This window comes from Malaclemys terrapin, chromosome 23 (assembly GCF_027887155.1).
Source record: "Malaclemys terrapin pileata isolate rMalTer1 chromosome 23, rMalTer1.hap1, whole genome shotgun sequence".
Classification (NCBI taxonomy): Eukaryota; Metazoa; Chordata; order Testudines; family Emydidae; genus Malaclemys; species Malaclemys terrapin.
In genome coordinates this window covers 15024942-15038800 of record NC_071527.1, presented here as the reverse complement: position 1 = coordinate 15038800, position 13859 = coordinate 15024942, and the positions used below count along the sequence as shown (strand labels likewise).

At 46.5% G+C, this 13859-nt stretch overlaps 1 long non-coding RNA gene across 1 annotated transcript in view; it reads left to right on the top strand.

Moving 5' to 3' along the window:
- LOC128828126 (uncharacterized) overlaps positions 1–13859 on the top strand; it is a 32751-nt gene that overhangs the window by 4330 nt on the left and 14562 nt on the right. Inside the window, exon 2 of the long non-coding RNA XR_008443162.1 lies at positions 9771–9859. This is a non-coding gene — a long non-coding RNA (uncharacterized LOC128828126). The remainder of the gene's footprint in view (positions 1–9770; positions 9860–13859) is intronic.

Genomic DNA, 13859 nt, shown 5'->3' with positions numbered 1-13859 from the left:
GGCATGGAGCAGAAAGCAGGGAAGTGACACACACCAAAAATCCTTGTCTGTGAGAGCCAGTCACAGCCCACAAGGCAGAGAGCTGCAGCAGGGGCCACTCCCTCTGTACAGGGTGAGCTCAGAGACCGGAGAGCTCTTCTGGGGCAGACTCAGCCCCTTCCCCCCTTCAAGGGTAACCACATACAGCACTGGAATGTGGGAACTTTATCCCTTAACTCCTGCTAATTGGAAACGTAAACAGCCTCAGTCTGTGCATGGCCATCAGTTGCTCCTTGAACTTCTGAACCTCAGAAATCCCCTCCCCTGCGCAGAGGGGCGCTGGCAGCAAAGGCCCGGGGACTGTTTCCAAGGCAGACATCACCCTGTAATCTGTTCCACCTTGTGAGGTGTTACGAGCAGCACGGTGCTGCATTCCATTCGCTCAGGGCCCACGATAGCATTTTTCACTCTGACTCAAATTTGCTTCTCCTCCCCCTGTGCTCAGCCCACATGTGGAAAGCGCCGACCACCCTCGGATCTCAGTGACATCGTTGCAAATCCACCGGAGCCTGCAGGATTAGACTACATTTACACCTGTACAAGTGACAGCAGAATCTGGCCCACATTACACGCATGCAACCTGGACAAACTTGGTACTTGGGATCAGATCAAGGGGTCAGATTTACAGCACGCTGGAGGTGTTTGGGGACTTGCAGTGATCTATATCTTGGCAGGTGGATGGCACTTATCCCAGACATATACTGGCAGTGAGAGTTATTTTCCCATCCCCTGTGGGTGCGTTTGAAATAGCAGCAGGGTAGAAGGAGGAAGAGCTATAGACACCCACGTTCGTTCTGAAAACTCGTCCATTAAAACAGGAGAAAAGAAAGTTCTTTTTAGATGTAGCAGTAGACTCATCAGCCAGGGGAGTGAGGAAGGGGTTTGTGAGAAAAGACCCGATACAGAAAAGACTTGTGCTGGAATTATCTTTATAAAAGAACATAGATAGAAGAACAGCCCTGCTGGGTCGGGCCAGTGCTGCATCTAGCCCATTAGCCTGTCTTTTGATGGTTAGACAGATTGATTTTTATCCACCCTGTCAGAAACTATGATTTAAAAAAACAAAACAAAAAATCCAATTTTTTTTTATTTAAACTGGATTTTGTTGATAAAATGCTTTTTGAGGGGAAAAAAAAACTATCTAAAGATAGTTTTAATTAAGATACATTATAGCTCAAAGATATCTCATCATGGAATAGGGATTATAAATTCTAATTCTATAGTATGAGACAATATATTCATGTCATGTTAAGAAAAGTTTTGTAAATAAGTTCCAATAATTCATGGATTAGGGACCCAATTTTATGGGGTTCCAGGGGCTTCTGTATAGAGGATTTAGGTTAATCTTTCTATCTACGCACTGGGACTCAGTGCTCAGTCTAGAAGATACCATCAGAGATGCTTAGTTTTGCAGTTCTCAAACGGTGAATTTGTGTCTCCAGAGGTAACGGGCTTGTTCACAGCAAAAACGTTTTAAAATAAATAAATATATAGAGAGAGGCGAGAAATAACAGACCTCAACCCTATTGTCCCTCTGCAGATTTGTGTACACAGAGTCAATCCCTTACGTCGCTCCAAAAGTGCAAAGTTTAAAAAAGTTCAATGAATAGAAGATTGTTGGGGGCAGAATAGATCTGGACAAGGAGAAGAAGTCTGGAGATAAATGTGGGAAGTGAGGGACATATGCTTGTTTTGTTAAAATATTACACCTCTACCCCGATATAATGCGACCCGATATAATATGAATTCGGATAGAACGCGGTAAAGCAGTGCTCCGGGGGGGGCGGGGCTGCGCACTCCGGCGGATCAAAGCAAGTTCGATAGAACGCAGTTTCACCTATAACGCGGTACGATTTTTTTGGCTCCCGAGGACAGCGTTATATCGGGGTAGAGGTGTATATATTTGCTGTTGAAGAAAAAAATCCAGAATATATAACGTTGTTGTTTTAGTTAAATAAAACAATTTAAATGTCTGTCTGGTGATGTTCTCCTCCTAATATAGCATGGCAAGAAAATCCTCCAAATATTAATGATGAATTGGAGATAGTTCACCTCCCAATGACTTCATAAATATCTGCTTCAATTACCTTTGGTAAATGAAATAACCAAACAAACAATCAGTCATTTTCTGATATAGCTGTAAAACTCATCGGAAAGGTTTTGAAAATAAATCACTGTTTAAAAAGGTATAGTGTGTGCCTTCTAAAAATGAACCCTACATCTATCTCTGAGTTGTGAAGAATATGTATTAAGGTTATAACAACCAACAAGAATGCACTTTTATGTAGAAACCCATGATTAAATCGAGTCTTCCTGACTAGTGATTTAAATCAAATCCACCCTGGTTGCTAAGGGCACAAGGAAGGGATGAGCTTCGGACTAAAGTACAGGAGGGGGGGGGGGTCAAGACTGCGGGGTTCTACTCCCAGTTTTGACATTGATCAAGTCTTTTGTAACGATTCGCACTCAACTTTGGACTTAACTGTCTTGAATAATTTTGTATCATGTGCAAACTTTGCCTCTTCACTATTCACTGCCTTTTCCAGATCATTAATGAATATGTTGACCAGCATGGGCCCCAGTACAGATCCTTGGAGAACCCTGCTGTTAACCTCTCTCCATTATGAAAACTGACCCCTTTATTTCTACCCATCATTTCCTATCTTTTAACCAGTTACTGATCCATGACAAGACCGTCCCTCTTATTCCATGACTACTTAGTTTCCTTAAGAGCCTTTGGAGAGGCACTTTGTCAAAGGCTTTCTTAAAATCCAAGTACATTATATCCCCTGGATCAGCCTTATCCACATGCTTGTTGACTCCCTCAAAGAATTCTAATAGACAGGTGAGTCATCACTTCCCTTTACAAAAGTTGTGTTGACTCCCCCAACAAATCGTGTTCATCTATGCATCTGAGAATTCTGTTGTTTGCTATAGTTTCAACCAATTAGCCAGGTTTACTGGCTGATAATTATCAGGATCACCTTTTGAGCCCTTTTTAAAAATCAGCCTTACATTAGCTCCCTTCCAGTCATTTGGTACAGAGGCATGTTCCAGTGATAGGTTTTACATACTACAGTTAGTAGTTCGCAATTCTGCATTTGAGTTCCTTCAGAACTCCTGGGTGAATACCATTGGGTGCTGGTGACTTTTATTACTATTTATCAATTTGTCCTAAAACCTCTGCTATTGACTCACCAATGTGGGGACAGCACTTCAGATCTGTCGCCCAAAAAGGAGAGCTCTGATGTGGAGATCTCCCCTGCATCCTCTGTGGTGAAGACCAATACAAAGAATTCATTTAGCTTTGTATTCCCTGAATGCTCCTTTAAAACCTTGGTCATCTAGTGGCCCCACTGTAGGATGACCAGACAGCATGTGTGAAAAATCAAGATGGGGCTGGGAGATAATAGGAGCCTATATAAGAAAAAGACCCAAAAATCAGGACTGTCTCTATAAAACCGGGACATCTGGTCACCTTACCCCACTGCCTTTTTGGCAGGCTTCTGTTTCTTAAAAAAATTCTTACTGTCAGTTTTTGCATCTTTAGCAAGTTGCTTCTCAAATTCTTTCTTCCCGTCTTCTTATACTTTTACACATACCCTGCCAGAGTTTATGCTCCTTCCCATTATCCTCACCAGGATCTGAGTTCCAAGTTTTAAAAGGTGCCTTTCTGGGCATGTCTACACTGCAGTTAGACACCCACGGCTGGCCCGTGCCAGCAGACTCGCGCACATAGGGTTCAGGCTCATGGAGCTGTTTGTGGTGTAGACTTCCGGGCTCAGGCTGCCCAGAGCTCCGGGATTCTCCCACTTTGCAGGGTCCTAGAGCTGAGGCTGCAGCCCGAGCCTAAACATCTACTCTGCAATTAAACAGCCCCTTAGCCCAAGCCCCATGAGCGTGAGTCAGTTGGCATGAACCAGCCGCAGGTTTTTAATTGCAGTTAGACAGACCCAAGCCTCTAACAGCCTTCAGTACTCCGCTGTTTAACCATGATGGCATTTTTTTGGTCCTCTTAGTCTTTTGTGATTTGGGATATACCGTTAGTCTGAGCCTCTATTATGGTGTTTTTAAGTAGTCCCATACCGCTTGCAGGCATTTAACCCTTGTGACAGCTCCTTTTAATTTCTAACAAGCGTCCTCATTCTTGTGTAGTTCCCCTTTTTAAAGTTAAACGTTACCGGGGTGGGATTTTTTGGTATCATCCCCACTACAGGGATGTTAGATTTAACCGCTTTATGGTCACAATTACCAAGCGGTTCAGATATAGCCGCTTAGACCAGATCCTGTGATCCACTTAAGACTAAATCAAGAATTACCTCTCCCCTTGTGGGTTCCCAGGACTAGCTGCTCCAGGAAGCCATCATTCATGGTGTCTAGAAATTTTCTCTCTGCATCACGCTTGAAGGGGACATTTACCCAGTCAATACGAGGCTCGTTGAAGTCACCCATTATTACTACACTTTCTGCTTTTGTGGTCTCTCTAACCTCCCTGAGCATTTCACAATCGTTGTCACTAAGGCCTTGGCTACACTTGCAGCTGTACAGTGCTGTGCGGTAAACCTGTCTTCGTACAGCTGAGCAGGGAAAAGCGCTGCAGTCTGTCCACACTGACAGCTGCCAGCGCAGTGGTGTGGCCACACTTGCAACATTTGCAGCTGTGTTGGGAGCGGTGCATTATGGGCAGCTATCCCAGCATTCATGTGGCTGCAACGTGCTTTTCAAAACTAGGGGGGGAGTGGATTGTGAAAGGGAGTGTGGGGGGAGAGAGAGTGCTTTTTGGAGCATGTCAGCTCTCTATTTTGCAAGTTCCGAACTCCCAGACCTCTGCTCATTCATTCACTCACTCAAAGCAAGCTGCAAACTGTTTGCTTTTTCTCTGTGGTAGGAGCTTTGAAACCGGCACTTCCGCATTCCTGCAGCCGGTCACAACAATGGAGAGGATTGGCCACACTCACACCCGTGAGTCGTAGCCACTCCGCTGCAGCTGTTATTCCTCTCGGGGAGGTGGAGTACCTGCAGCGGTGTACCCAGGGAGATACAGCGCTGCAAGTGCCCTGCCAGTGTGGACGGGGAGCGAGTTACAGCACTGGGGGAGGTGTTACAGCGCTGTAACTCACAAGTGTAGCCCAGGCCTCAGTCTCCTTGCCTCTGAAGTCCTGTCCTGTACTGTCTTGGGTTCTTATTTTTTAGAGCCAGACTCTCCTCTCATGTACACCCTGCAAAATCTGGTGCAACTCCATCATCCCCAGCAGTTACCCCAGATTAAGCAAGCAGAATTTGGCCCTCAGAGTTGCACTGTATCTTTCTAGCTGCACAAAACATCGTGTGCAAAGTTTACAGGACCACAGGCCAGAGTTCAGCACCCAATGTGCTCCCAGCCCTATATATATCTGGCTCCCAATAAGTCATTAATCCAACCCCTTAAATTGCCCTGTGGTTATTGCAACTGACAGCAGAGCTTGATTTTGCATGAAGTGACGTGGCAGTGGCCGCTCTTTTAGACTGCGCTTTCTGATGTTTATTTAATAGCAGTGTGGGCTCTCAATTTATAGCAAGCAACAGGTGTTTGTCTTGGCAGAGCTTGGGAGCAAAGCACGGTTACACGACTCTGCAGAGGGCAGCAATGATGGAAACCCCAGCACAGGCCTTAACCAGAGACATTTTCTGGCAAGAGGGTCTTTCTGAGCAATCACATAACTGATTGTGGAAAGAGTCCTGAAGTCCATGGTAAGCAAGGGGTGAGGAGACATCTTATCTGGCCCCTGTTACCATGGTACCCCAGCATCTCACAATCTTTAATTTATTTATCCTCACAGTCCCTCTGTGAGGCAGGGCAGTGCCATCATCCCCATTATACGGATGGGGAACTGAGACACAGAGAGACTAAGTGACTTGTCCAAGGTCATGCAGAAAGTCAGCAGCAGAGCAAGGAAATGAAACGGGCTCTCCAAAGTTCTCGGCTAGCACCTGCCACCGCTGGACCACCGATGCTCAGGATGATTTCAGTGGGCACCATGGCAAGGCAAGAGAAAAGGGTGCCTGCCTCTCCAACTGGACTCTGCTGACAGGAGAGGACTGGCTCAAGGACACTTGCAGAAGTGGGGGGTCTCAGATGGGAGAGAGCAGCAGGTTAACATGTAACAGGCTTTCGGGGGGGGATATATTCCCGATAGGCACATGCGCTCAGTCAGTCAGTTGTCAATTTCACCAGCCAGCAGCTGCGTCAGGGGGTATGAAAACCAGAATAGGTTAGGATAGGACTTAACTGAAAACAGAATAAATCAAAAAACATCTGATTGGCATCAAACAGCCAACAGCACCCTCTTGCGTCCACATGGATGACCAAGTGCTAAAGGGACTCCAACACCCTCATCTGGATCTGAGGAGTAATTACACACTAACCTTCCCATCACATCAAGGTAGAGATATTCTTGGTTGGTGCTGTAGTACATAAGACCCCCACTGTGGTAGGCACACTACAGACACAAGCGAGAGACAATCCCTGGCCTGGAGCACTTATGAAACAGCCAATGATAACAACAAGCTTTTATATAACTTACAGAAACATGGAAACATTTTCTTTTAAAGTGCAAATAACTGTTTTAAGAATGGTTTCAGAGTGGTGGCCGTGTTAGTCTGTATCAGCAAAAAGAAGGAGTAGTACTTGTGGCACCTTAGAGCAGGGGCGCGCAAACTTTTTGCCCTGATGGTGGCATCGGGTTTCAGAAATTGTATGGAGGGCCGGTTAGGGGAGAGGGTGGTGCCCCACCCAGGACCCCTGCCCCATTCACACACCCCTTCTCCCTGTCCCCTAACTGCCCCATCGAACCCCCCCTCTTTCCTGACTGCCCCCCCCCGGACTCCTGCCCCCATTCAACCCCTTATTCCACCCCCCAACCCCTATCCTGCCCCCTGACCACCACCCCAAACCACCCCAAACTCCCCTGCCCTCTATCCAACCCCCCCTGCTCCGTGCCCCCTTACCGCGCTGCCTGGAGCACCGGTGGCTGGCGGTGCTACAGCTGCACTGCCGCCGCCACCATGCAGCACAGAGACCGGGTCAGGCCCCAGGAGCTCACAGCCCCGCCGCACAGAGCACTGCACCGGCAGCGGAGTGAGCGAGCGAGCTGAGGCTGCGGGGGAGGAGGGACAGCAAGGGAGGGGCCGGGGCGAGCCTCCTGGGCCAGGAGCTCAGGGGCTGGGCAGGATGGTCCCGCAGGCCGCCGTAGTTTTGCCCACCCCTGCCTTGGAGACTAACAAATTTATTTGGGCATAAGCTTTCGTGAGCTAAAATCCACTTCATCACATGCATGGAGTGGAACATACAGTAGGAAGATATATATATACACACTGAGAACATGAAAAAAATGGGTGTTGCCATACCAACTCTAACAATTAAGGTGGGATATTATCAGCAGGAGAAAAAAAAAAAAAAAAAAAACTTTTGTAGTGATAATCAGGATGGCCCATTTCCAACAGTTGACAAGAAGGTGGAACAGTAGGGGGAAAATTAGCATGGGGAAATAGTTTTTAATTTGTTAGTCTCTTAGGGCTGGTCCACACTAAGCCCCCAGTTCGAACTAAGATACGCAACTTCAGCTACGTGAATAACGTAGCTGAAGTCTAAGTATCTTAGTTTGAACTTAAAGGTACTTACCGCGGGTCCACACGCGGCAGGCAGGCTCCCCCGTCGACTCCGCCTACTCCTCTCGCAAAGCAGGATTAGCGGCGTCAACGGCGAGCACTTCCGGGATCGACTTATCGCGTCTAGACAAGACGCGATAAATCAATCCCAGAAGATCGATTGCTTGCCGCTGAACCAGCGGGTACGTATAGACGTACCCTAAGGTGCCACAGGTACTCCTCGTTCTTTTTGTTTTAAGAATGTGCATCACCAGTGGTGTTTGCAACCCAGCCATTGGTACTAACCACCTGAAGGTGAAAGGGACCATATGAACTGCACAAACTGATTGAAATCACTTTTGTTGTCTGAGCAGCAAGAAATGCAAAGGAAACAGACTAGTGACAAGTGCAATTTAATTAACTGTTCCAGGGAGAAGTAATGACAACGAGGAAAAGACCTTTCTGTTTACAGCCCCTATTTAAAAAAAAACAGTTGAGAGTGTGTCCCTTTGATTTGCCAAATTCAAGGCCTCTCTGCTAGGAACAAGCACCTGAAGTTTACCAACCCCCTGCCGTCAGGTTGATTCACAAGGCACCCTCCTCCTCTGCCTCCAGTACCAGTGTCGGCAAAAGGGTTAGAGATGAAGCATGGACAGGAGCAGAGCACTGAGGGCAACCACAGAAAAGGACCTCACTTGATGTTTATTTGCTGTGGGGCAATGGCATTAAAAGAATAGCACCCGCCAAAGAGATGTAAGCTAGGCCAACCAAACGTATTTGGCTGTGGGCACCACATTTGACCTGCTCCATCAGACCGATATGCACCCATGAACGGGGCACTGATATTCACAAGCACCCTGCTCCTTGTAGATTTCCAAGAAGCACATGGGGAATCACAATTCAACTCAAAACCCTGTGTTTGCCCAGGTGGGATCCCATCCATTGTGCATTGCTCCTCTCCCTGAGGAGCTTATCAATTTTTTGGATACAGGAGGAGTGTGGGATTTAAGAGTTAGCTTTTAGAGCAGGAGTTTTTGACAATCCCACCCCAAAAACTCCAACCAAATTCTATGAATACTTGGCACTTAGAGGGGCTTTACATCTTGGGATCGCAGCACACTTTACAAAGGTCGGTATTGTTATCCCCATTTAACAGATGGGTAAATGGAGGCAAGGAGACAGTGAAGTGACTGGTACCCTGTTTCCCCGAAAATAAGACAGTGTCTTATATTAATTTTTGCTCCCAAAGATGCGCTAGGTCTTATTTTCAGGGGATGTCTTATTTTTCAGAAATGAAAAATGCCTTATTATCGGTGGATGCCTTATTATCGGGGAGGTCTTATTATCGGGGGGATGCCTTATATTACAATGAGAGGCAAAACTAAGTAGGCCTTATTTTCGGAGGATGTCTTATTTTCGGGGAAACAGGGTACATGAGGAGTCAGTGGCAAAGCCAGTCTCCTGACTCCCAGTCTGGTGCCTGATCTCAAATTCCACACTGGTCTGCACAGTTTCTAACTGGCTACACTAACAATAGGACAGAGACGCTGGTTGAAGGTTCTGGGAGAAGTAATACCAGTTGTGAGTTTGTCTTTAAATGTTTCATCACTCTACTGCATTCCTAGGGCCACTTACCACATTAGTTCTAGCCTCATCAGCGGCTCTCCATGAGCAGTGGCATTGCACTGGCTTTTGAAGTTGTATTGCTGAGGCAAATGCTACAACCCACAAGCAGGTTAATCCTTCGGCAGCATTAGCAGGAGTAGCTAGGGAGAAGCTACCAAGCAGCACTTCCATCGAGAAATCCCAGAATTATTATTATGTTCTAGCCACAGAAAAGATTAAAATTGCCTCCTCCAGAGCATTTGTCAAGGTGACCAGAGAAGAGGGGGGGGGAAAATGTGTGTTCCCTTTGTTTCTCTGGGATGTAGAGAGACACTGAAGGGGGCTCTGTCGGGTTTTAATATTACAAGTTAGGTTGGGTACTAAGAAGTGGGGAACTGGGCAGATGAAGACACTACACATACCAAAAAAGAGAATCCCAACTGATTAATCGGGGCAGTGATTTTTATTCTGACTGTTGGTCTCTTAAAACCCTCACACAGGAATCTTCAAGCTCCCCATTTCTGGGACTACCAGTGAGTCCTCAAGCAAAACCAGGAGAGACCAGACAGACGTACCCAACATTTCAAAGGTAATAGAGTATTCAAAAAAAAAAAAAAAAATCCAACCCCAACACAAAACCTCCTGACCTTCCAGGCCTTTACACACCGCAAAGCAGCAAAGAGAGAATAGAGTCAATGTTTGGAAGACCCTTTGCTTCTTTCATCTGGAGTAGAGTTAGACACCCAATTCCACACTTAATACTTTGGCGTCTTAAACAGTTTTTCTTTCTTTAAAAGATTTTTAAAACTCTTTCCGTGCACCCTGAACCTTGCATTAGGGGAGGGGTTGTTCGAGGAATACAAAGGCAAAGGGGCCATCAGTTGTTGTTAAAGTGACACTGTTTGACAGTTGTTTGCACACGGTGATTCACCAGGACTTTAATTCCCAGGCTGCTCAGCAAAGAAAGTTCTTGCAGGAAGCGCCAAGATTCCCAGTACCCAAGCACTGGACTTTGGCATGCTGGGGAGTTTAAACTTAGCTATCTAACTAATGACTCCAAAGATTGTGGAGGTCAGTATCTGTTACCACAGCTCACTATATACCGGATATGCTGTCCTCCTGGAAGTGTGCGGTCCCACCTAATTTTTGGCCCTCTATATACATTGCTACATTCAGGCCTAGTAACAAGTGCTTTATGTTGTTTGCAAGCTGAGATCCCCAGACCATCAGCTTTCAAATGAGATTTGATACTTCCAAGGTTAACGCCTCATGACCAGCTAGAGGTGGAAGGAAGTCACATCATTCCGATTCCCCTCTTGCTCCTCCCCCCCACTACTTGACTCCCATATGCTTTGACAGTCTTACCACAACAGCCATTACTTTACACTGTCTCAAAGAGGTGAAGCCAGCAGTACATTAGTATGCAGAAGTGGGAGATAATGCATTGATTGTTAGCTCCAGAAGACTTGAAATATTAGCTGGTAAAGGTCACGTAGGCAGCTTCACCACTATAATTCCCTGGAGGTAGATCCAACTGGGCAGTGGGTCTGATGTGCCCAACTGACAGCCTCCCTGTCCTGAAGAGCTTGTCTTCTAAAGGCACAAGAAGATAAAACACAGACCAGGCAGATTTTCATAGTTTCAGGCCAGAAGGGACCATTAAATCATCCAGTCTGACCTGGAGAGCATAGGCTATTCCATTTCACCCAGATACCTCAATACTGAGCCCAGTGATTTCAGTTAGACCAAAGCACTTCAGTCCTCAGGAGACCAATTTGCGGCCATCACAGCCACTTTGGTCTCTCTTGATTAGGTGAGATAGGCCCAGCTGATCCTAGCAGGCAATCCAGCATGAAGAGGAGTCTCCCATCAGAAGGCTCACAAGGGGGCTACAGAGTCAACTACAGCTCAAGTGTGCATACATAACAACCCTCCCAAGGCTCAATGGGCCATCTCCCTTCCTGCAGGCCTGACAAGCCACCCCACACGCCCAGTTCTCACCCCCCCCACACACACACACACACACCCCTGGCCAAGATGGGAAGTCTCCCCATCATGAGTGCCTTTGGGTGGGAAATCCTCATTTCCATTGACAAGTCTTCCCTTAGCGATTAGGTTACATTTTGAGCTGCCTTGGCATGAAAAAGGGCTAGAGACATTTTAAGAAAATGAAAAGCTTAAGTCTTCTCCAGCAGGCACTGAATGATCTGGGGGGAGGGATAGCTCAGTGGTTGGAGCATTAGCCTGTTAAACCCAGGGTTGTGAGTTCAATCCTTGAGGGGGCCACTTAGGGATCTGGGGCAAAATCAGTACTTGGTCCTGCTAGTGAAGGCAGGGGGCTGGACTCAATGACCTTTCAAGGTCCCTTCCAGTTCTAGGAGATGGGATATCTCCACTAATTAATTATCTGGACCAAAATTGGCGACGAGCTATCTATAGAAAGCTGCACACTCAAGAGTAAGAGCTTACTAATCCCTTGAAAGTAGATTTTAAATCAACTCAATTGATTTGGTCACTAGGTCTCACTGAGGGGACTCCAGCAAGCCAAATTATTTCTCTCCTGCTTTTTGCTACAAAGTGGCACAAAAACATGAAGAGTTTTTGAACTCTGAGCACCTCCTTATCACAGAAATCCCATCCAATTCACTGCCAGTCTGGTAGAAAAGTTATCCTTAAAGTCACATTGGCCCCATACAGTAAGTTACTTGGCAGATTTTAATGGCAAGGCCAAAAATGCAAAGTCAGCTGCAACTTTAATTATGGAGCAATTACCACACCTCTATATATTGCTCCACTCTTAGCAATAACAGGAGAGAAAGAACGCTTATTGCAAAATCTAAGCTAGCCGGCGGGATCCCTTTACGCCATTTATACACAGGCAGCGTGAGTGAGATGTGCCGAAGGGTCACCTTGAAGAAGGAAGCAAGATTCAATATATTTCAAGAATTTCATCAGTAACCAGTGATACAGATTGTTTTACTGATTACCCAGTGCAAGTCCTCACAAACGGACCATTTCTGAGAGCTCTTCTCCCTCTCCACACATCCCCTCAGCTCAAAGCAATCACACATTATTTATACTGTGGCAGGACCACGCAGCCTTAGTCCTCCCAGACCAGGACCCCTTTGTACTAGGTGCTACACAAACACAGAACTAAAAGCTCCAAAGAGCTCACAATAACCTTGCAAGTTCCGCATTCTCAGGGAAGCTCAAAGTTTGCCTCTCTTACAAAAAGTCAGTTTGAGCTGGTGTTTCAGAGGTTTCATTAGCTAACTGGCTTCTGTGGGTTTCCCTGATCCTCCCAGCCACAGCCATGTGCTGACTAAGACTAAGAGTAAAGGAACCTTGAGGTTTTTAAAAACCACAATTGTTAATGAAGCACGTTTTGTGCTACTGTAAATATGCTCTGAACAGGACTGGCAGTGCAAGCTTCCCTCTCCTGGAAACATCCTCAGCCTTTATTTGAGACGAGACGGGAAGTCAGTTTTCTGCAGCTGATTTGAATTATTTTGGGGACTTTCTCTGGCCTGTGTTCTACAGGAGAGCAGATTAGAGGATCACAGTGGCCCCTTCAGACCTTGGAATCTATGGGTCATTGCTGTCCCTGTTGAGGCTGTCAGCTAAGGCACCAGTTAGTGTCCGTATGGGGGTCAGTGACATGGGTGCTTGACTAGTGGGAACTGGACTGTAACCCAACAAATTTGTTTCACACACGGGTCACTGAAAGCCAGTAAGACGGTAAATAAGATTTTTTCAGTCACTACCAACCAGGGCTGGATTTAAACCAGTCAGCTAGGAGCACAAGACTCCATATTCCATTATCACTCCCCTACTGAATGTTCTGCTAGCTGTAACATGCAGGTGGGAGAGACCCTTGTTCTCCCAGTGAGTGGGAGTACAAGACTCACTAGACTAGAACAGTGACAAGCATTTTCAGGGCTGCAAAGCAACGGGGAGCTCCCATGGTATCTTTAGAGGCCCTGGTCCAATTAGTCAGATCACACGGCACACCCAATCCAACCAGCTTTCCAAGTTTTCTCCCAACTCCTCTGTGGTGGGAGGAAAATCAGGGCTTAGAAACTAGAGACTGACAAATACGTGAGATACAGCGACAGAGAGGGCGCCTCAAGCTATTTCTCCCTTGGTGTGGAATCCTTCCATTGGAAGAGCTGTGATAGACTCCATGTGCCAAAGGTCCCTGCACTTCCCTTCCATGTTTGCTGGGCTCCGTGATGCCCATTAACATAGGTTGGGAGCCACATAAAAAGGTGTTTAGTAGCAATCCCACTGAGACAATCTAGAGTCGGAGGACACAAGCCAGGATTCCTGAACTAGTTCCATGGGGTGGGCCGAAAGCGATGCACAGGTAACTGTTTTCTGAATTGAAAATACAGCTGTCTTTTGGGGGAGTCCTCCTTGCCAGGGAAATCCCAGAACCCCAGGCTTTGGGGAACGGATAGATCTTCCCTTTTCTATGCTCAGGGAGGTGACCCAAAGGGCACAGAGCTGTGATAAGGCAATAAGACAAGCAAAGAAAGAATTGTCCACACAGGTCTGATGCAGGAGACCTTTGTCCTCTCTGATATGCA